General features: G+C 36.2%; 1 long non-coding RNA gene and 3 other non-coding genes across 4 annotated transcripts; all 4 read left to right on the top strand.

Moving 5' to 3' along the window:
• The first annotated feature begins 3,219 nt into the window (after positions 1-3,219).
• On the top strand, positions 3,220-3,326 carry LOC146959414 (small nucleolar RNA R71). Its single transcript, XR_015025207.1, has one exon. It is a non-coding gene; the product is annotated as a small nucleolar RNA R71 (small nucleolar RNA).
• A 5,648-nt stretch (positions 3,327-8,974) lies between these two features.
• On the top strand, positions 8,975-9,081 carry LOC146959413 (small nucleolar RNA R71). Its single transcript, XR_015025206.1, has one exon. It is a non-coding gene; the product is annotated as a small nucleolar RNA R71 (small nucleolar RNA).
• A 1,719-nt stretch (positions 9,082-10,800) lies between these two features.
• Positions 10,801-12,755, top strand: LOC146959412 (uncharacterized). The gene is made up of 2 exons (XR_015024950.1): positions 10,801-11,026; positions 12,457-12,755. It is a non-coding gene; the product is annotated as an uncharacterized LOC146959412 (long non-coding RNA).
• Positions 12,756-22,436: 9,681 nt separating this feature from the next.
• LOC146959411 (small nucleolar RNA R71) lies at positions 22,437-22,543 on the top strand. Its single transcript, XR_015025173.1, has one exon. It is a non-coding gene; the product is annotated as a small nucleolar RNA R71 (small nucleolar RNA).
• The last annotated feature ends 1,853 nt before the right edge of the window (positions 22,544-24,396 follow it).

Below are 24,396 nucleotides of genomic sequence, written 5' to 3'. Positions count from 1 at the left end.
CCATTCTCCCGCCCCATTTTAACTTTAACAATTAAGAATATAACAATAAGGCACAATTGATTAATTTCCCACACAAACTTATACTACTTTTACTCTGAAGACTTTTAAGGGTCTAAGTTTACACTAAAGATAGAACGTGCTCCTTAAAATACCTACTCATACATTTACTCAAAGATTGCAACCGGGTGCTTTTCTCATTGGAGAATTTTTCACAATAAAACAAGATATGGGTATAGCAAGAACACAAGAAACACAAGAAACCATTTTCATGTACAAGAACAACCTTTAAAGAAGGGACAAAACAAAAAAAATTATGCCATATTTTACATTAAAAACAAGCTACTAATCATGCCTTTTGCTATAAAAACAAAACAAAAGAATAAAGTTCAAGGGAGTTTGGAAACACTACGACTCTAGACACTTTATTAGACCCCCCCCCCCCCCCCCACACTTAGGGGAAGCATTGTCCTCAATGATTCAAAAGAAAAAGAAATTAAAAGAGAAGAAGAAGGAGGAGAAGTAGAAGAAGGAGTAGAAGAAAGAGTAGAGATAAAGGAAGAGAGGAAGCGGAGAGCTCACAATTTATCATTGAGGTCCATAAGGAGGACCTTGGAGATGAAAGTAGTGCATCATCCTCCGGAGCATCTCATTGTTTTCTTCAGTCATGCGGTTGCCCCTCTGGACATCATTTCTTAGCCCGGAGATTTCAACACCTTGCTTTTGTTGCTCGGTGCTTATCCTTTCAACCTCATTGTGCATCTATGCCCATCTTTCATTGTCATTTAGATTATTGGTTTCATGGTCATGGTGCTCTTTCTCATGGTGCAAGTTAGCACCTTCTCCTTCATCATGGTCTTGTGAGCACCTTCTCCCTCATCCAGATTTTCCTCCTCAAGTACCTGCACATCAACATACAACAAATTTGCTTTCACCTCGGTGGTAGTCCGAGATGGGTTAGGAAGTAGTAACAAAATATGCACATTGAGTATAAGTGAATATTGCATGGGCGGACGATGTTTTATGAAATTCAAAGTTATAAGGGTCTCTATGTTTAAGCCTATTGTTTTCCTCAATTGGATGTGTCCCCTCATTTGCAAAGTCTAATGCTGGAAACAAACTCTATGGTTATCATTATCAAAATTCAACCTTTTTTAGTAAAAACAATTGAACTTAGAAACTCATAGGTTAAATTTTCATAAACTCTCATAGGTCTCAGCATATCAATCCATATCCTAGGTTTCCTAGCAACCTATACACATCATCTCTAATGCCTAGCACATTCAAACTATGAGAATCAGGATATCTAGATGGATGCAAGGGTTTAGAGATTAGAACTTTATACCTATCCCTTTGCTTGATGTCTTTGAATTTGATTCCATGATTCTTTTCTTGTGCTTGCCTCTTTGAGGGAGGTCCTCCGGAAGAGCTTGCTTGTACTTTCCCACTTCTTCTTGAAGCCATTAGACCTTAGGTTGACTTTTGTGAGGTTTGGGTGAAGGTTAGGGTTTGGAAGATTTTTGGTGAAAATGGTTGGTTTGGGGTTGGGGTTGATATAATGAGAATAGGGTTTTGGCGAATTATGGGTTTGGGTGGATGAAAGTTATTTTTGAATGGTGGTTTGTGTTTTGAATGAGGTTTGGGATTGATTTGTGGAAGAATTGGATTGATTTGGTGGAGTCTTGATGGAGATATGAAGGTTTGAGGTTTGATGGTTATGGAGGTTTTAGAGAGAAGTTTGAAGGTAGAGAGAGGTTTGTGTGTGATAATGAATGAAGAAGAAGAAAAATTTTGAGGTTATGCTTACCTAGAGATGTGGCACGGCCGTGCCAACATTCTGACTTCAGCCTTCAATTTTGCTTAAAACACCTGGCACGGCCGTGCCAGCCTTAGCACGGGCCGTGTCAACCTTCTGGTCAGGGGGCTTCAAATTTTTTTTAGTTTTTTCGAATCACACTTGGACAATTACCTACAAAACAATTTAAAACAAAAAACAAACAAAACAAAAGCAATTAAATGCGTGGGTTGCCTCCCACGAAGCGCTCGTTTAGAGTCATTAGCTTGACGGATAGAAAGTGGTTCATCTAACCTATACCCAATCTTTCAGAAAGGGACAACGACATCAAACTGACATTCTCTCCCAAATCACACATGGCTTCCTCAAAGGTTTTAGATCCTATGACACAAGGTATGGAAAAACTTTCTAGATTCTTAAGTTTAGGTGGCAATTTGTTTGGAAGTATTTCAATAGAATTCCTAAATTGGTCATCTAACTTGGATTTAACAAGACCTTGTGTTTATGGAATTTCAGGCTCATGAGATGGTGAAACAAATGGCTTGTCATTCTCTCCTATGGTTTTCTCACTTTGAGGCTCATCACTCCCTATCTCTCCTTCATTGTTCTTAACTTTCACAACGGGGTCCTCTAATTGTTTACCATCCCTAAAAGTAATAGCACTTATATGGTCTTTGGGGTTGGTTTCGGTTTGGCCTAGAAGGACTTCATAGGTTTGAGAGGAACTAGCCATTTGAGATGTCTGAGTCTCAAGCATCTCACTGTGAGTAACTATGGAGTCTACTTTCGATGTAAGTTTGGCAAAGGAGTCACTCATAAATTTAGTTTGATTTTGAAGCTCTTGAAGCTGCTTGGATTGATTTATAAGAAAATTTTCTAAAAAAAGTTCCAAGCTGGATTTTTGAGGGACTCTTTGGTTGTTTGCATAACTGGGTGGTGTTGTTTGTTGTCCAAAAAGATTTTGAGGGGTTTGAAAAAAAAATTGATTGTTTCTAAACCCTTGATTATATTGAGCATAGTTTACTTGCTTAGGACTTCTAACAACACTACCTAGTTGGCAACCAATGCCAATATGGCCAAATACACCACAAATTTCACAAAAAGGAGATGCAGAAGAAGAAGAAGAAGAAGAAGAGATGGCACTAACATTTATTTTTTCAAATTTTTGGGTTAATGCATCAATCTTAACGGCAAGGTGATCATAGTTAGAGACTTCATACATACCTGCCTCCTTTTTGGAGGGTGAAGAATTAGTGATGGCTCTCTCGTCGGTCCACTTGTAATGATTTTGAGCCATGTCTTCAATCAAGGCGTATGCTTCTGTGTAATTCTTGTTCCTTAAAGCTCCACCTGCAGCTGCATCAACATAAATTTTTGTGGTATATAAAAGACCATTATAAAAAATGTGAATAATAAGCCAATTCTTTAAACCATGATCGGGACAAAGTCTAAGCATTTCTTTGAAACGCTCCCACGCATCGTAAAGAGATTCTCCATCTTTTTGAGTGAATTGTGTGATTTGATTCCTTAATTGAACGGTTTTAGAATAGGGAAAGAATCGGGCAAGAAAAACTTGCTTCAATTGTTGCCATGAAGTGGTAGAACCAATTTCCAATGAATGAAACCAAGCACTAGCTCTACCCCCTAAGGAAAAAGGAAAGAGGTGCAGCCTTACGGCCTCTTGGTTTGCATTCAAGGTTCCACTGAGTCTTAAAAAAGTTGAAATATGAAAATTCGGATCCTCAGTGGGTGATCCAAAAAATTGATTTTGCTGCACTAAGTGAACAAGTGCAGGTTCTATTTCAAAATTGTCCTCAACCGTTGGGTACACAATAGCATCGTATGACTCGTTTGAAGATGGGATTGCATACTCTTTGAGAGAGCGTTCCTTAGCCATATCGTTATTATCTTCCCAAGAAGTTAAAGGAAAAAGAAGAAATAGAAAAAGAAAGAAATGAAAAAAAAATTAAAATAAAATAAAATAAAGAGAAAGATTTTTTTTTTTAGAAAGAAATATAAAAAGAAAAACAATAAAATAAAATAACGAAAAAGATTTTTTTTTCAGTCTAATCGTTAAAAAAAAGTTAATCAAATTGCAATAACTCCCCGGCAACGGCGCCAAAAACTTGATAGAGCCAAACCGCAAGTGCACGGTCTATCGAAGTAATAGTAGTAAAAGAGAGTATCATTCCGACAGGGAGTTATGAATTCAATTAACTTTAGATAACGATTAGATGAAGGTTTTGAGAATAAAGTTGGATTTTTAATTATAAGAAAATAACAATAATAAAGTAAAAGTGCCTTGGGATTATTGGTTCATCCTAATGACAAATCCTTCACTAGCCAAAACCTTAACTTCTAGTCTCATGTTTTACACCTTAATTTCTAAAGACCGGTTTCCCTTTAGCCCCTCACCTTTTCCGGTAAAAGTTCGGTGAGAGTTTACCCCTAGTAATCAAGCATATTTCGCTGACTTGATTACTAGAAGAAGCTTATAAGGATTGAAACTACACATGTCTCAATAATTGCAAAGACTATTTCGTTGCCTTTGCAATTATTGTCTAGATTCACTTGTTCCAATATCAAAGCTCCGCTTTCGCTTTATGAATTGATATTTGGGATGATGGATTAACAATTATCAAACCCTCCACTTTCGCTTCTACAGTTTGATAATGGTTAATCCATGTTAAAACGGTGAATCTAAATTAGAAATTACGGCTACATGAAATTAGGGTTAAAGCTTGGTTCGATTAGGATTATGTCATTAGACTTATCCAACAATCCCAAGACAAGAGAATTCTACTCACTAACGTTCATCGTAGACATGGGGGAAGAAGAGAGAAAACAATAAAATAAATTGCGAGAAAGAAATAAAAGAACTTTATTGAAATAATTCACTAAAATATTCTAAGAAGAGATGAATGTTTATGATGGAATGCTACTCTATTTATAGCTTTACGATTGACTTAAAATCTAAGCAACTATAAGGGCAAATCAGTAAAGATGCAACAGGGTAACTTGGACTTGAAGAAAAGCAGCAAAAGAGTATCCTGCGTGCCACATGTTGGCACGGGCCGTGCCACATGTTGGCACGGGCCGTGCCAAGCTTCTGACTTGGTAGAGACATATTTTTGTCTCGTATCTTCGTATTTTTGCACTGTATTTGCTCCAGTCCTCTTTCTTTTGCTCCAAGACACCTTCAGCCATATATTCGTTCCTAAAATAAAATAAAAAGCAATTTAAAGTAAAATATTCAAAAAGGAAATAAATATGCAATAAAATAAAATCAAATCTTAATAAAACTAAACTAAATAATGCATTAAAATAGACTAATTAATGACTCATCAAACTCCCCCACACTTGAATCTTTGCTTGTCCTCAAGCAAAAGGCAATGGACATAGCAGCAACTAAAAGGATTAATTTTGGCAATGCAATTGAAAACACAAGTCTCTTTGAAGGTTTTGTTTCAAGTACATTAATCACAATTTCAAACATTCCTCGTGAACCTATTCAACCCAACATCAAGTCTCAAGTGAGTGTGTGTGTGCAGTCCAACCTTTTTCTTGCTCCTGTATAAGACAAATATTATAAGGAACAGGTTCTATCCTTAATGCTAAAGTAACCGAGAAAAGTCCTTTCTTCATTTCATATAAGAGTGATGTGAATTTAAGTTAAAATTGAATTAAATTAACAATTAAGCACAAGGGGCTGCAGATGCTTAGGGGCTATCTATCCTCATAGGAAGTCTTTTTGGATGTAATTGTCCTTTCCCCCTAGATTCAAAATCACCCTAAGCAGTGCTGCAAAATTTTCTTTTATTTCATCTCCGCGTAGGAAGTCTTTTTGGATGTAATTTTCCTTTCCCCCTGGATTGATGAATTTATTTTTCTTTAAGTTCAAATTAGGGAGTCACCACCACAATTAGGAAGTTAGGGGATTGTCCTTTCCCCCACATGTTGGTGCCATTCTCCCGCCCCATTTTAACTTTAACAATTAAGAATATAACAATAAGGCACAATTGATTAATTTCCCACACAAACTTATACTACTTTTACTCTGAAGACTTTTAAGGGTCTAAGTTTACACTAAAGATAGAACGTGCTCCTTAAAATACCTACTCATACATTTACTCAAAGATTGCAACCGGGTGCTTTTCTCATTGGAGAATTTTTCACAATAAAACAAGATATGGGTATAGCAAGAACACAAGAAACACAAGAAACCATTTTCATGTACAAGAACAACCTTTAAAGAAGGGACAAAACAAAAAAAAATTATGCCATATTTTACATTAAAAACAAGCTACTAATCATGCCTTTTGCTATAAAAACAAAACAAAAGAATAAAGTTCAAGGGAGTTTGGAAACACTACGACTCTAGACACTTTATTAGACCCCCCCCCCCCCCCCCCCACACTTAGGGGAAGCATTGTCCTCAATGATTCAAAAGAAAAAGAAATTAAAAGAGAAGAAGAAGAAGGAGAAGTAGAAGAAGGAGTAGAAGAAAGAGTAGAGATAAAGGAAGAGAGGAAGCGGAGAGCTCACAATTTATCATTGAGGTCCATAAGGAGGACCTTGGAGATGAAAGTAGTGCATCATCCTCCGGAGCATCTCATTGTTTTCTTCCGTCATGCGGTTGCCCCTCTGGACATCATTTCTTAGCCCGGAGATTTCAACACCTTGCTTTTGTTGCTCGGTGCTTATCCTTTCAACCTCATTGTGCATCTATGCCCATCTTTCATTGTCATTTAGATTATTGGTTTCATGGTCATGGTGCTCTTTCTCATGGTGCAAGTTAGCACCTTCTCCTTCATCATGGTCTTGTGAGCACCTTCTCCCTCATCCAGATTTTCCTCCTCAAGTACCTGCACATCAACATACAACAAATTTGCTTTCACCTCGGTGGTAGTCCGAGATGGGTTAGGAAGTAGTAACAAAATATGCACATTGAGTATAAGTGAATATTGCATGGGCGGACGATGTTTTATGAAATTCAAAGTTATAAGGGTCTCTATGTTTAAGCCTATTGTTTTCCTCAATTGGATGTGTCCCCTCATTTGCAAAGTCTAATGCTGGAAACAAACTCTATGGTTATCATTATCAAAATTCAACCTTTTTTAGTAAAAACAATTGAACTTAGAAACTCATAGGTTAAATTTTCATAAACTCTCATAGGTCTCAGCATATCAATCCATATCCTAGGTTTCCTAGAAACCTATACACATCATCTCTAATGCCTAGCACATTCAAACTATGAGAATCAGGATATCTAGATGGATGCAAGGGTTTAGAGATTAGAACTTTATACCTATCCCTTTGCTTGATGTCTTTGAATTTGATTCCATGATTCTTTTCTTGTGCTTGCCTCTTTGAGGGAGGTCCTCCGGAAGAGCTTGCTTGTACTTTCCCACTTCTTCTTGAAGCCATTAGACCTTAGGTTGACTTTTGTGAGGTTTGGGTGAAGGTTAGGGTTTGGAAGATTTTTGGTGAAAATGGTTGGTTTGGGGTTGGGGTTGATATAATGAGAATAGGGTTTTGGCGAATTATGGGTTTGGGTGGATGAAAGTTATTTTTGAATGGTGGTTTGTGTTTTGAATGAGGTTTGGGATTGATTTGTGGAAGAATTGGATTGATTTGGTGGAGTCTTGATGGAGATATGAAGGTTTGAGGTTTGATGGTTATGGAGGTTTTAGAGAGAAGTTTGAAGGTAGAGAGAGGTTTGTGTGTGATAATGAATGAAGAAGAAGAAAAATTTTGAGGTTATGCTTACCTAGAGATGTGGCACGGCCGTGCCAACATTCTGACTTCAGCCTTCAATTTTGCTTAAAACACCTGGCACGGCCGTGCCAGCCTTAGCACGGGCCGTGTCAACCTTCTGGTCAGGGGGCTTCAAATTTTTTTTAGTTTTTTCGAATCACACTTGGACAATTACCTACAAAACAATTTAAAACAAAAAACAAACAAAACAAAAGCAATTAAATGCGTGGGTTGCCTCCCACGAAGCGCTCGTTTAGAGTCATTAGCTTGACGGATAGAAAGTGGTTCATCTAACCTATACCCAATCTTTCAGAAAGGGACAACGACATCAAACTGACATTCTCTCCCAAATCACACATGGCTTCCTCAAAGGTTTTAGATCCTATGACACAAGGTATGGAAAAACTTTCTAGATTCTTAAGTTTAGGTGGCAATTTGTTTGGAAGTATTTCAATAGAATTCCTAAATTGGTCATCTAACTTGGATTTAACAAGACCTTGTGTTGATGGAATTTCAGGCTCATGAGATGGTGAAACAAATGGCTTGTCATTCTCTCCTATGGTTTTCTCACTTTGAGGCTCATCACTCCCTATCTCTCCTTCATTGTTCTTAACTTTCACAACGGGGTCCTCTAATTGTTTACCATCCCTAAAAGTAATAGCACTTATATGGTCTTTGGGGTTGGTTTCGGTTTGGCCTAGAAGGACTTCATAGGTTTGAGAGGAACTAGCCATTTGAGATGTCTGAGTCTCAAGCATCTCACTGTGAGTAACTATGGAGTCTACTTTCGATGTAAGTTTGGCAAAGGAGTCACTCATAAATTTAGTTTGATTTTGAAGCTCTTGAAGCTGCTTGGATTGATTTATAAGAAAATTTTCTAAAAAAAGTTCCAAGCTGGATTTTTGAGGGACTCTTTGGTTGTTTGCATAACTGGGTGGTGTTGTTTGTTGTCCAAAAAGATTTTGAGGGGTTTGAAAAAAAAATTGATTGTTTCTAAACCCTTGATTATATTGAGCATAGTTTACTTGCTTAGGACTTCTAACAACACTACCTAGTTGGCAACCAATGCCAATATGGCCAAATACACCACAAATTTCACAAAAAGGAGATGCAGAAGAAGAAGAAGAAGAAGAGATGGCACTAACATTTATTTTTTCAAATTTTTGGGTTAATGCATCAATCTTAACGGCAAGGTGATCATAGTTAGAGACTTCATACATACCTGCCTCCTTTTTGGAGGGTGAAGAATTAGTGATGGCTCTCTCGTTGGTCCACTTGTAATGATTTTGAGCCATGTCTTCAATCAAGGCGTATGCTTCTGTGTAATTCTTGTTCATTAAAGCTCCACCTGCAGCTGCATCAACATAAATTTTTGTGGTATATAAAAGACCATTATAAAAAATGTGAATAATAAGCCAATTCTTTAAACCATGATCGGGACAAAGTCTAAGCATTTCTTTGAAACGCTCCCACGCATCGTAAAGAGATTCTCCATCTTTTTGAGTGAATTGTGTGATTTGATTCCTTAATTGAACGGTTTTAGAATAGGGAAAGAATCGGGCAAGAAAAACTTGCTTCAATGGTTGCCATGAAGTGGTAGAACCAATTTCCAATGAATGAAACCAAGCACTAGCTCTACCCCCTAAGGAAAAAGGAAGGAGGTGCAGCCTTACGGCCTCTTGGTTTGCATTCAAGGTTCCACTGAGTCTTAAAAAAGTTGAAATATGAAAATTCGGATCCTCAGTGGGTGATCCAAAAAATTGATTTTGCTGCACTAAGTGAACAAGTGCAGGTTCTATTTCAAAATTGTCCTCAACCGTTGGGTACACAATAGCATCGTATGACTCGTTTGAAGATGGGATTGCATACTCTTTGAGAGAGCGTTCCTTAGCCATATCGTTATTATCTTCCCAAGAAGTTAAAGGAAAAAGAAGAAATAGAAAAAGAAAGAAATGAAAAAAAAAATTAAAATAAAATAAAATAAAGAGAAAGATTTTTTTTTTTAGAAAGAAATATAAAAAGAAAAACAATAAAATAAAATAACGAAAAAGATTTTTTTTTCAGTCTAATCGTTAAAAAAAAGTTAATCAAATTGCAATAACTCCCCGGCAACGGCGCCAAAAACTTGATAGAGCCAAACCGCAAGTGCACGGTCTATCGAAGTAATAGTAGTAAAAGAGAGTATCATTCCGACAGGGAGTTATGAATTCAATTAACTTTAGATAACGATTAGATGAAGGTTTTGAGAATAAAGTTGGATTTTTAATTATAAGAAAATAACAATAATAAAGTAAAAGTGCCTTGGGATTATTGGTTCACTAGCCAAAACCTTAACTTCTAGTCTCATGTTTTACACCTTAATTTCTAAAGACCGGTTTCCCTTTAGCCCCTCACCTTTTCGGTAAAAGTCCGGTGAGAGTTTACCCCTAGTAATCAAGCCTATTTCGCTGACTTGATTACTAGAAGAAGCTTATAAGGATTGAAACTACACATGTCTCAATAATTGCAAAGACTATTTCGCTGCCTTTGCAATTATTGTCTAGATTCACTTGTTCCAATATCAAAGCTCCGTTTTCGCTTTATGAATTGATATTTGGGATGATGGATTAACAATTATCAAACCCTCCACTTTCGCTTCTACAGTTTGATAATGGTTAATCCATGTTAAAACGGTGAATCTAAATTAGAAATTACGGCTACATGAAATTAGGGTTAAAGCTTGGTTCGATTAGGATTATGTCATTAGACTTATCCAACAATCCCAAGACAAGAGAAGTCTACTCACTAATGTTCATCGTAGACATGGGGGAAGAAAAGAGAAAACAATAAAATAAATTGCGAGAAAGAAATAAAAGAACTTTATTGAAATAATTCACTAAAATATTCTAAGAAGAGATGAATGTTTATGATGGAATGCTACTCTATTTATAGCTTTACAATTGACTTAAAATCTAAGCAACTATAAGGGCAAATCAGTAAAGCTGCAACAGGGTAACTTGGACTTGAAGAAAAGTGTAACGCCCCATTTTTATTCTAATATTTTAGTAGATGTGTGAATATTTTTATATGACCTTAATTGCTATATATATATGATTTTATGTGAAATATATGTTTTATATGATTTTTATATGAAATATGTTATAATGCTATTTATTATATGAATATTGGGGTTTTGTATTATTTAAATGAATGTTGTTATTATTGGATAGAAATAATATGAGAAATAGAAATATTATAGAAATAGTATTTATTTTTGGTTAAGGGGAATTAAGTGGAAATTAATAGAAATTAAGGGAGTTAGGTGAGAAAAGAAAAGAGAGATATTTTTGAAGTAAAAGAAAGAAAAAGGGAGAGAAACATTTTCACGTAAAAACATTAGAAGAAAACAGGTTTTGGAGAGAAAACCTAGAAGAGGCCAAGAGAGAGCTAGGAAGGAATCGATTGCGGTAGCTTGACGTTTGGTGTTGCTGAATTAAGGTAAGGGTGGGATTCCTTTCAATAATCATGGTATATAATTCTGAAATTTGATGAATTGTTGTTCTTGGTTTTAGGGTTAGAAGTTTTATGTTAATTGAAGAAAATATGATGAATGGTGTTGTTTGATGCATGTTTCTATGTTGTTTTAGTTACTATGTTGCATATAGAACCTGTAAACATTGTTCTAATTCATTTTGGGTGATTAGGGGATCAGAAAATGGGTTTTTGGGGTGAAAATGGTGTTAAAATCGTAACAATAGATGAAAAACTCGTCAGAAATTCGCTATTAGCGTAACCCTATGGAACAGGTACGCTATTAGCTCAATTTTCGCTATTAGCGAAATTGTCCAGTGACAGCATTTTCTGTTTCGCGTTCTTGTGTCTTTTTCACCCGTTTCTATTTTGAATTAGCTTTAGGTGTAAACATAAAAGTTGTAGATAATTGAGTTAGCTTTCTAATGGCTTTGGAGTGACTAGAAAATTATTTGTAGATTTAGAGTTATGATGAAAATAGTCCAAGTGGGTCTTCAGAAAATTTTAAGAAAACTTAGCATAATTAATCTCTAGTTAGTCCAAAAACTTATGGTTGGTTTCCCAACTTCAAACTTAAGTGTTAGGGATTTAGTTGAGGTGTTTATGGATATTTGACTTATGTTCTATTGATCAAAACTTAATTGCTTTTGGGGGATGTTTTAGACTTTGAGATGAATGTAATTGATTTATATATATGTTATGTTGTTGATTTCCGTTGTTGATGTCGTTGTATCATCTGATGTCGAAGTTGGGGAGTGTGTCATAATTGTTTTAGGCACATATGTTGTTGTTGCAGTCGCTGTTGAAGTTGTATGTTGATATACACAAGTTGAGTCCATTTGCATACTCACAATTGTTGGGGGCTTATGCCCTGGAATGTTCATCATTCAACCCGTTGGGGGCTTATGCCCTGGAATGTTTATCATTCACCTGTTGGGGGCTTATGCCCTGGGATGCTTTAACCATCCAAATTGTTGGGGGCTTATGCCCTGGAATGCTTAGCATTCAACGCGCGTAGATTGGTACCACCTGCATGATGCATTAGTTGTTGTTGTCGTTGTAGCATTGTCGAGTTGTTGTCGTTGTAGCATTGTCGAGTTGTTGTCGTTGTCAAATTGTCGAGTTGTTGTCGTTGCCGAATTGTCGAGTTGTTGTCGTTGTCGAATTGTCGAGTTATCGGTGTCGTTGTGGATAATGTTGTTGTTGTTGTTGTTGTTGTACCTTGTTGCCGAAAATGATTATGTTGTTGTTATATGTATTCTTTATATACATTATTAATGATGCATGTTGTGATATATTGTTATTTTCATTAATTTGATGAATTATATATTATCATTATTGGATAAGTTTCTCACCCCTTCTGCGTATATGTTGCCTCGACCGTGGGTAATGTGCAGGTAATGATGGCTTGTAGGTTGATTGGCTCAAGTGTCTAGGGCTCTGATACATATTAGGATGGGGATCGTCGCGAGTGTCTTCTCATTTCTTTTATGTATCACATATTTTGGAAAAGACTTGCTATTAGAATAAAGTTGAATTATGTTGTGGCCTTATGCCAAGACTTTTATTGATGTTGAATTAGGTTGAATTTATATTTTAAAGAATTATTCCGCTGCAGTTTGTAAGATAATTTAAATGTCGGTTTTTAAATAAATAGACAATTTTCTATTATGAAATTTTGAAAAGTAGTGTGACACTCCGTTGTGTGATTACTCTGATTTTATTTATTAATATTAATTTGTTGGGAGAACGGGGTGTTACAATTGGTATCAGAGCAGGTTGGTCCGTCCGGCCAATTAGTAGAGTCGTGTCGAGCCTAGTAGTGTTGTGTGACAATTTTGTATTGTCCTCGTTGTCCTGTTTGTTGTTTGTTGTGTAACCCTTAGTATGAACTGGTTGGAGGACAACCATGTTCATATTTATTGTTTTAGTAAGTCGGTATATTTTTCTTCTGCTGAAGAAGAAAGTGGAGCGGGGTTTTTGACTACTAAGCAGCTGAAGCAATTGGAACATGAAGGGAACTTAATGTTTTCCTTGATGGCGTATTTGTCTGTGGAGAATCAGGCTGTGATTGATAGGTTGCTGGTTGTGAATGAATTTCCTGAAGTCTTTCCTGATGAGATTCCAGATGTGCCACCGGAGAGGGAAGTTGAATTTTCAATTGATCTTGTGCCTGGTACGAAGCTTGTGTCGATGGCTCCTTACCGAATGTCAACTTCAGAGTTGGCAGAGTTGAAGAAGCAGTTGGAAGACTTACTTGATAAAAAGTTTGTAAGACTGAGTGTTTCACCTTGGGGAGCGCCTGTGTTGCTGGTTAAGAAGAAGGATGGTAGCATGAGATTGTGCATAGATTACCGTCAGTTGAATAAAGTGACGATAAAGAATAGGTATCCACTTCCGAGAATTGACGATTTGATGGATCAGCTAGTGGGTGCACGTGTGTATAGTAAAATTGATTTGAGGTCAGGTTACCATCAGATTAAGGTGAAGGATGAAGATATGCAAAAGACGGCCTTTAGGACACGGTATGGACACTATGAATATAAAGTGATGCCTTTTGGTGTTACTAATGCGCCTGGTGTGTTCATGGAGTATATGAACAGAATTTTTCATGCTTTTCTGGATAAGTTTGTTGTTGTGTTTATTGATGATATCTTGATTTATTCTAAGACTGAAGAGGAGCATGCAGAGCATTTGAAGATTGTTTTGCAGGTGCTGAAAGAAAAGAAGTTGTATGCAAAGTTGTCAAAGTGGGAGTTCTGGTTAAGTGAAGTAAGTTTCCTTGGCCATATTATTTCTGGTAGTGGTATTGCAGTTGACCCGTCGAAAGTTGAAGCGGTATCGCAATGGGAGACTCCTAAGTCAGTTACAGAGATTAGAAGTTTTCTTGGTTTGGCTGGTTATTAAAGAAGATTTATCGAAGGATTTTCGAAGTTGGCACTTCCATTGACTCAGTTGACCTGTAAAGGTAAAACATTTGTGTGGGATCCTCAGTGTGAGAGTAATTTCAATGAGTTGAAGCGAAGATTGACGACGGCCCCAATTTTGATTTTACCAGAGCCGGATAAACCTTTTGTGGTATATTGTGATGCGTCTAAGTTGGGTTTAGGTGGTGTGCTTATGCAAGATGGCAAAGTAGTGGCTTATGCGTCAAGACAATTGAGAATTCATGAAAAGAATTACCCTACACATGATTTAGAGTTGGCTGCTGTGGTTTTTGTGTTGAAAATTTGGAGACACTATTTGTACGGTTCCAGATTTGAAGTGTTTAGTGATCATAAGAGTCTGAAATATTTATTTGATCAAAAAGAGTTGAATATGAGGCAGAGAAGGTGGTTAAAGTTGTTGAAGGATTATGATTTTGGTTTGAATTATCATCCGGGTAAAGCCAATGTGGTTGCAGATGCCTTGAGTAGGAAAACGTTGCACATGTCGGCAATGATGGTGAAAGAATTTGAATTACTAGAACAGTTTAGAGACTTGAGTCTTGTTTGTGAATTGGCACCTCAGAGTGTGCAGTTGGGTATGTTAAAAATTAATAGTGATTTCTTGAAGAGTATCAAGGAAGCACAGGAAGTTGATGTGAAATTTGTAGATTTGATGACTGCTAGTAATCAGAATGCAGATGGTGATTTTCAGGTTGATGATCAAGGAGTGTTGAGATTCCGAGGCAGGATTTGTATCCCTGATAATGATGAATTGAAAAAGTTGATTTTAGAAGAGAGTCACAAAAGTAGCTTGAGTATTCATCCGGGAGCTACAAAGATGTATCATGACTTGAAGAAACTGTTTTGGTGGTCTGGATTGAAGCGTGATGTCGCACAATTTGTTTATGCATGTTTGACTTGTCATAAATCGAAAGTTGAACATCAGAAGCCTGCTGGTTTGTTGACACCATTAGATGTGCCGGAATGGAAATGGGATAGCATCTCCATGGACTTTGTGACGAGTTTACCAAACACTCAAAGAGGGCATGATGCCATTTGGGTTATTGTCGATAGATTGACGAAGTCGGCACACTTCATTCCGATTAATATCACCTATTCAGTAGCTCAGTTGGCGGAGATCTATATTCATAATATTGTGAAGTTGCATGGTGTTCCATCGAGTATTGTGTCGGATAGAGATCCGAGGTTCACTTCGAGATTTTGGAAGAGCTTGCAAGAAGCTTTGGGCTCTCAGTTGAAGTTGAATTCAGCGTATCATCCGCAAACAGATGGTCAGTCAGAAAGAACGATTCAATCATTAGAAGATTTGTTAAGGGTGTGTGTACTTGAGCAAGGTGGAGCTTGGGATAGTCACCTACCGTCGATAGAGTTCACATACAACAATAGTTACCATTCGAGTATTGGTATGGCACCTTTCGAAGCTTTATATGGTCGAAGGTGTAGAACTCCTTTATGTTGGTTTGAGTCGGGTGAAAGTGTTGTGTTGGGACCTGAAATAGTTCAGCAGACTACGGAGAAGGTCAAGATGATAAGAGAGCATATGAAAGCGTCGCAAAGTCGACAGAAGAGTTATCATGACAAGCGTAGAAAAGACCTTGAGTTTCAAGAGGGTGACCATGTGTTCTTGAGAGTCACTCCTATGACCGGTGTGGGTCGTGCATTGAAGTCCAAGAAGTTGACTCCAAAGTTTATTGGTCCTTATCAGATATCTGAGAAAATTGGCACGGTGGCTTATAGAGTTGGTTTGCCACCACATCTTTCGAACTTGCATGATGTGTTTCATGTGTCACAACTTCGGAAGTATGTAGCGGATCCTTCACATGTCATTCCCAGAGATGATGTGCAAGTTAGAGACAACCTTACGGTAGAAACTTTACCTTTGAGGATCGATGATCGTAAGGTGAAGACGTTGAGAGGCAAGGAGATACCTCTAGTGAGAGTTGTTTGGGGAGGAGCAGCTGGTGAAAGTCTTACTTGGGAGTTGGAGAGTAAGATGCAGGAGTCTTATCCTGACTTGTTTACTTGAGGTAATATTTCGAGGACGAAATTCTATAAGTTGGGGAGAGTTGTAACGCCCCATTTTTATTCTAATATTTTAGTAGATGTGTGAATATTTTTATATGACCTTAATTGCTATATATATATGATTTTATGTGAAATATATGTTTTATATGATTTTTATATGAAATATGTTATGATGCTATTTATTATATGAATATTGGGGTTGTGTATTATTTAAATGAATGTTGTTATTATTGGATAGAAATAATATGAGAAATAGAAATATTATAGAAATAGTATTTATTTTTGGTTAAGGGGAATTAAGTGGAAATTAATAGAAATTAAGGGAGTTGGGTGAGAAAAGAAAAGAGAGATATTTTTGAAGTAAAAGAAAGAAAAAGGGAGAGAAACATTTTCACGTAAAAACATTAGAAGAAAACTGGTTTTGGAGAGAAAACCTAGAAGAGGCCAAGAGAGAGCTAGGAAGGAATCGATTGCGGTAGCTTGACGTTTGGTGTTGCTGAATTAAGGTAAGGGTGAGATTCCTTTCAATAATCATGGTATATAATTCTGAAATTTGATGAATTGTTGTTCTTGGTTTTAGGGTTAGAAGTTTTATGTTAATTGAAGAAAATATGATGAATGGTGTTGTTTGATGCATGTTTCTATGTTGTTTTAGTTACTATGTTGCATATAGAACCTGTAAACATTGTTCTAATTCATTTTGGGTGATTAGGGGATCAGAAAATGGGTTTTTGGGGTGAAAATGGTGTTAAAATCGTAACAGTAGATGAAAAACTCGCCAGAAATTCGCTATTAGCGTAACCCTATGGAACAGGTACGCTATTAGCTCAATTTTCGCTATTAGCGAAATTGTCCAGTGACAGCATTTTCTGTTTCGCGTTCTTGTGTCTTTTTCACCCGTTTCTATTTTGAATTAGCTTTAGGTGTAAACATAAAAGTTGTAGATAATTGAGTTAGCTTTCTAATGGCTTTGGAGTGACTAGAAAATTATTTGTAGATTTAGAGTTATGATGAAAATAGTCCAAGTGGGTCTTCAGAAAATTTTAAGAAAACTTAGCATAATTAATCTCTAGTTAGTCCAAAAACTTATGGTTGGTTTCCCAACTTCAAACTTAAGTGTTAGGGATTTAGTTGAGGTGTTTATGGATATTTGACTTATGTTCTATTGATCAAAACTTAATTGCTTTTGGGGGATGTTTTAGACTTTGAGATGAATGTAATTGATTTATATATATGTTATGTTGTTGATTTCCGTTGTTGATGTCGTTGTATCATCTGATGTCGAAGTTGGGGAGTGTGTCATAATTGTTTTAGGCACATATGTTGTTGTTGCAGTCGCTGTTGAAGTTGTATGTTGATATACACAAGTTGAGTCCATTTGCATACTCACAATTGTTGGGGGCTTATGCCCTGGAATGTTCATCATTCAACCCGTTGGGGGCTTATGCCCTGGAATGTTTATCATTCACCTGTTGGGGGCTTATGCCCTGGGATGCTTTAACCATCCAAATTGTTGGGGGCTTATGCCCTGGAATGCTTAGCATTCAACGCGCGTAGATTGGTACCACCTGCATGATGCATTAGTTGTTGTTGTCGTTGTAGCATTGTCGAGTTGTTGTCGTTGTAGCATTGTCGAGTTGTTGTCGTTGTCGAATTGTCGAGTTGTTGTCGTTGCCGAATTGTCGAGTTGTTGTCGTTGCCGAATTGTCGAGTTATCGGTGTCGTTGTGGATAATGTTGTTGTTGTTGTTGTTGTTGTACCTTGTTGCCGAAAATGATTATGTTGTTGTTATATGTATTCTTTATATACATTATTAATGATGCATGTTGTGATATATTGTTATTTTCATTAATTTGATGAATTATATATTATCATTATTGGATAAGTTTCTCACCCCTTCTGCGTATATGTTGCCTCGACCGTGGGTAATGTGCAGGTAATGATGGCTTGTAGGTTGATTGGCTCAAGTGTCTAGGGCTCTGATACATATTAGGATGGGGATCGTCGCGAGTGTCTTCTCATTTCTTTTATGTATCACATATTTTGGAAAAGACTTGCTATTAGAATAAAGTTGAATTATGTTGTGGCCTTATGCCAAGACTTTTATTGATGTTGAATTAGGTTGAATTTATATTTTAAAGAATTATTCCGCTGCAGTTTATAAGATAATTTAAATGTCGGTTTTTAAATAAATAGACAATTTTCTATTATGAAATTTTGAAAAGTAGTGTGACACTCCGTTGTGTGATTACTCTGATTTTATTTATTAATATTAATTTGTTGGGAGAACGGGGTGTTACAAAAAGCAGCAAAAGAGTATCCTGGAGGGTGGCACGGGCCGTGCCAAGCTTCTGACTTGGTAGAGACATATTTTTGTCTCGTATCTTCGTATTTTTGCACTGTATTTGCTCCAGTCCTCTTTCTTTTGCTCCAAGACACCTTCCACCATATATTCGTTCCTAAAATAAAATAAAAAGCAATTTAAAGTAAAATATTCAAAAAGGAAATAAATATGCAATAAAATCAAATCAAATCTTAATAAAACTAAACTAAATAATGCATTAAAATAGACTAATTAATGACTCATCAAACTCCCCCACACTTGAATCTTTGCTTGTCCTCAAGCAAAAGGCAATGGACATAGCAGCAACTAAAAGGATTAATTATGGCAATGCAATTGAAAACACAAGTCTCTTTGAAGGTTTTGTTTCAAGTACACTAATCACAATTTCAAACATTCCTCGTGAACCTATTCAACCCAACATCAAGTCTCAAGTGAGTGTGTGTGTGCAGTCCAACCTTTTTCTTGCTCCTGTATAAGACAGATATTATGAGGAACATGTTCTATCCTTAATGCTAAAGTAACCGAGAAAAGTCCTTTCTTCATTTCATATAAGAGTGATGGGAATTTAAGTTAAAATTGAATTAAATTAACAATTAAGCACAAGGGGCTGCAGATGCTTAGGGGCTATCTATCCTCATAGGAAGTCTTTTTAGATGTAATTGTCTTTTCCCCCTAGATTCAAAATCACCCTAAACAGTGCTGCAAAATTTTCTTTTATTTCATCTCCACGTAGGAAGTCTTTTTGGATGTAATTGTCCTTTCCCCCTAGCATTGATGAATTTATTTTTCTTTAAGTTCAAATTAGGGAGTCACCACCACAATTAGGAAGTTAGGGATTGTCCTTTCCCCCACATGTTGGTGCCATTCTCCCGCCCCATTTTAACTTTAACAATTAAGAATATAACAATAAGGCACAATTGATTGATATCCCACACAAACTTATACTACTTTTACTCTGAAGACTTTTAAGGGTTTAAGTTAACACTAAAGATAGAACGTGCTCCTTAAAATACCTACTCATACATTTACTCAAAGATTGCAACCGGATGCTTTTCTCATTTGAGAATTTTTCACAATAAAACAAGATATGGGTATAGCAAGAACACAAGAAACCATTTTCATGTACAAGAACAACCTTTAAAGAAGAGACAAAACAAAAAAATTTATGCCATATTTTACATTAAAAACAAGCTTCTAACATGCCTTTTGCTATAAAAACAAAACAAAAGAATAAAGTTCAAGGGAGTTTGGAAACACTACGACTCTAGACACTTTATTAGGCCCCCCCACACTTAGGGGAAGCATTGTCCTCAATGATTCAAAAGAAAAAGAAATTAAAAGAGAAGAAGAAGAAGGAGAAGTAGAAGAAGGAGTAGAAGAAAGAGTAGAGATAAAGGAAGAGAGGAAGCGGAGAGCTCACAATTTATCATTGAGGTCCATAAGGAGGACCTTGGAGATGAAAGTAGTGCATCATCCTCCGGAGCATCTCATTGTTTTCTTCCGTCATGCGGTTGCCCCTCTGGACATCATTTCTTAGCCCGGAGATTTCAACACCTTGCTTTTGTTGCTCGGTGCTTATCCTTTCAACCTCATTGTGCATCTATTCCCATCTTTCATTGTCATTTAGATTATCGGTTTCATGGTCATGGTGCTCTTTCTCATGGTGCAAGTTAGCACCTTCTCCTTCATCATGGTCTTGTGAGCACCTTCTCCCTCATCCAGATTTTCCTCCTCAAGTACCTGCACATCAACATACAACAAATTTGCTTTCACCTCGGTGGTAGTCCGAGATGGGTTAGGAAGTAGTAACAAAATATGCACATTGAGTTTAAGTGAATATTGCATGGGCGGACGATGTTTTATAAAATTCAAAGTTATAAGGGTCTCTATGTTTAAGCCTATTGTTTTCCTCAATTGGATGTGTCCCCTCATTTGCAAAGTCTAATGCTGGAAACAAACTCTATGGTTATCATTATCAAAATTCAACCTTTTTTAGTAAAAACAATTGAACTTAGAAACTCATAGGTTAAATTTTCATAAACTCTCATAGGTCTCAGCATATCAATCCATATCCTAGGTTTCCTAGCAACCTATACACATCATCTCTAATGCCTAGCACATTCAAACTATGAGAATCAGGATATCTAGATGGATGCAAGGGTTTAGATATTAGAACTTTATACTTATCCCTTTGCTTGATGTCTTTGAATTTGATTCCATGATTCTTTTCTTGTGCTTGTCTCTTTGAGAGAGGTCCTCCGGAAGAGCTTGCTTGTACTTTCCCACTTCTTCTTGAAGCCATTAGACCTTAGGTTGACTTTTGTGAGGTTTGGGTGAAGGTTAGGGTTTGGAAGATTTTTGGTGAAAATGGTTGGTTTGGGGTTGGGGTTGGTGTAATGAGAATAGGGTTTTGGTGAATTATGGGTTTGGGTGGATGAAAGTTATTTTTGAATGGTGGTTTGTGTTTTGAATGAGGTTTGGGATTGATTTGTGGAAGAATTGGATTGATTTGGTGGAGTCTTGATGGAGATATGAAGGTTTGAGGTTTGATGGTTATGGAGGTTTTAGAGAGAAGTTTGAAGGTAGAGAGAGGTTTGTGTGTGATAATGAATGAAGAAGAAGAAAAATTTTGAGGTTATGCTTACCTAGAGATGTGGCACGGCCGTGTCAACGTTGGCACGGGCCGTGCCAACATTCTGACTTCAGCCTTTAATTTTGCTTAAAACACCTGGCACGGCCGTGCCAACCTTCTGGTCAGGGGGCTTCAAATTTTTTTTCAGTTTTTTCGAATCACACTTGGACAATTACCTACAAAACAATTTAAAACAAAAAACAAACAAAACAAAAGCAATTAAATGCGTGGGTTGCCTCCCACGAAGCGCTCGTTTAGAGTCATTAGCTTGACGGTTAGAAAGTGGTTCATCTATCCTATACCCAATCTTTCAGAAAGGGACAACGGCATCAAACTGACATTCTCTCCCAAATCACACATGGCTTCCTCAAAGGTTTTAGATTCTATGACACAAGGTATGGAAAAACTTTCTAGATTCTTAAGTTTAGGTGCCAATTTGTTTGGAAGTATTTCAATAGAATTCCTAAACTGGTCATCTAACTTGGATTTAACAAGACCTTGTGTTGATGGAATTTCAGGCTCATGAGATGGTGAAACAAATGGCTTGTCATTCTCTCCTATGGCTTTCTCACTTTGAGGCTCATCACTCCCTATCTCTCCTTCATTGTTCTTAACTTTCACAACGGGGTCCTCTAATTGTTTACCATCCCTAAAAGTAATAGCACTTATATGGTCTTTGGGGTTGGTTTCGGTTTGGCCTAGAAGGACTTCAGAGGTTTGAGAGGAAGTAGCCATTTGAGATGTCCGAGTCTCAAGCATCTCACTGTGAGTAACTATGGAGTCTACTTTCGATGTAAGTTTGGCAAAGGAGTCACTCATAAATTTAGTTTGATTTTGAAGCTCTTGGAGCTGCTTGGATTAATTTATAAGAAAATTTTCTAAAACAAGTTCCAAGCTGGATTTTTGAGGGACTCTTTGGTTGTTTGCATAACTGGGTGGTGTTGTTTGTTGTCCAAAAAGATTTTGAGGGGTTTGAAAAAAAAATTGATTGTTTCTAAACCCTTGATTATATTGAGCATAGTTTACTTGCTTAGGACTTCTAACAACACTACCTAGTTGGCAACCAATGCCAATATGGCCAAATACACCAAAAATTTCATAAAAAGGAGATGCAGAAGAAGAAGAAGAAGAAGAAGAGATGACACTAACATTTATTTTTTCAAATTTTTGGGTTAATGCATCAATCTTAACGGCAAGGTGATCATAGTTAGAGACTTCATACATACCTGCCTCCTTTTTGAAGGGTGAAGAATTAGTGATGGCTCTCTCGTCGGTCCACTTGTAATGATTTTGAGCCATGTCTTCAATCAAGGCGTATGCTTTTGTGTAATTCTTGTTCATTAAAGCTCCACCTGCAGCTGCATCAACATAAATTTTTGTGGTATATAAAAGACCATTATAAAAATGTGAATAATAAGCCAATTCTTTAAACCATGATGGGGACAAAGTCTAAGCATTTCTTTGAAACGCTCCCACGCATCGTAAAGAGATTCTCCATCTTTTTGAGTGAATTGTGTGATTTGATTCCTTAATTGAACGGTTTTAGAATAGGGAAAGAATCGGGCAAGAAAAACTTGCTTCAATTGTTGCCATGAAGTGATAGAACCAATTTCCAATGAATGAAACCAAGCACTAGCTCTACCCCCTAAGGAAAAAGGAAAGAGGTGCAGCCTTACGGCCTCTTGGTTTGCATTCAAGGTTCCACTGAACCTTAAAAAAGTTGAAATATAAAAATTCGGATCCTCAGTGGGTGATCCAAAAAATTGATTTTGCTGCACTAAGTGAACAAGTGCAGGTTCTATTTCAAAATTGTCCTCAATCGTTGGGTACACAATAGCATCGTATGACTCATTGAAGATGGGATTGCATACTCTTTGAGAGAGCGTTCCTTAGCCATACCGTTATTATCTTCCCAAGAAGTTAAAGGAAAAAGAAGAAATAGAAAAAGAAAGAAATAAAAATAAAAAAAAATAAAAATTAAAATAAAATAAAATAAAGAGAAAGATTTTTTTTTTAGAAAGAAATATAAAAAGAAAAACAATAAAATAAAATAAAATAACGAAAAAGATTTTTTTTTTCAGTCTAATCGTTAAAAAAAAGTTAATCAAATTGCAATAACTCCCCGGCAACGGCGCCAAAAACTTGATAGAGCCAAACCGCAAGTGCACGGTCTATCGAAGTAATAGTAGTAAAAGAGAGTATCGTTCCTGTTGAGATAATATTCATAAATCCCTATTTTAGTTTTAAAGATGAAAAAATATATTTAGATTTTATTTTATAAATGGATTCTGATATTATTGTATTTAACATCTTTGTATGAGTATTTTTAGTTGCAGGAACTTGAACTCAAAAGGATTGATATAACTAAGTTCCCTAAAAATTATTGAAAATTGCTGTTGACACATTAGAGAAGGCTGGGACACACATGTAAAATACGTTTTTGCCCCCTCGGCAGTTAACTACCGAGGAATTAAAAATCCGGTTGCAGTTAACTGCCGAAGAATTCCTCGGTAGTTAACTGCCGAAGTTTTCTGCTACAAGTCTGGCAGAAGCTCTCTCATCTCCATTATTCATCACATCTTCAAATTTTTTTTCTCAAATCTCTCTCACAAATCTCTCTAAAAAACCCAACCAAATCCAACCAAATTTATTCAACAAAATCACAAGTAAGTAATTATAATGCTATTAACTTAAATTTTAGTTGTTATAAATGTTTTTATTTTTTAGTTTTTGAGTATATTTATTTTATTTTAGTTTTTGAGTAGATTTACATAGTATAATTCATTTTTAGAGTAAAATGTTTGTATGATGTTTATGTTATAGTTTAAAGTTTATTGGTTATATTTTAATTTGGTGTTTTAAATTAATTTTTTATTTTAGTTTTTAATTAGATTTACATGTTATAAATCATTTTTAGATTAGATGTTAGTTGATTAATTTTGTTAAAATGTTTGCATGATGATTATGTTATAATTTAAAAATTTTAGGATTATTTTTTTATTTGGTGTTTTATAATTTTTATTTTATTTTAGTAAGACTATATGATTTATTTTAAGAGTAAATATAATTTGAATAATTTTGCTATATTTTACGTTAATTTTTTTTTTTAGACAATTACATTTTAGGGTTATTTTTATGATTTTTAGAGTCTATGTATAATTTGCACATTAAGTGTTTGATGAAATGTTTGAATGAGTTTTTCATTGATTCTTTTAAATTTCTATGTGTGTAGATTTGAAACAATGGCCGGATGGATCGACGTTCATGCAACATTCAACGGCGGAGAACCTCAGAGGTTGAAGGTTCGCTGCCTTGATGTAACGTTAAGAGATCTCAAGGATCAACTGAATGAATTCAACCAAGGAGTCAACCCAAGAGACACAAGAAG

The sequence above is a fragment of the Medicago sativa genome, chromosome 1 (assembly GCF_051527215.1).
Source record: "Medicago sativa cultivar Bolivia chromosome 1, Bolivia_mono, whole genome shotgun sequence".
NCBI lineage: Eukaryota > Viridiplantae > Streptophyta > Magnoliopsida > Fabales > Fabaceae > Medicago > Medicago sativa.
The sequence above is the reverse complement of the archived record's forward strand: the minus strand, read 5'-3'. Positions and strand labels throughout refer to the sequence as shown.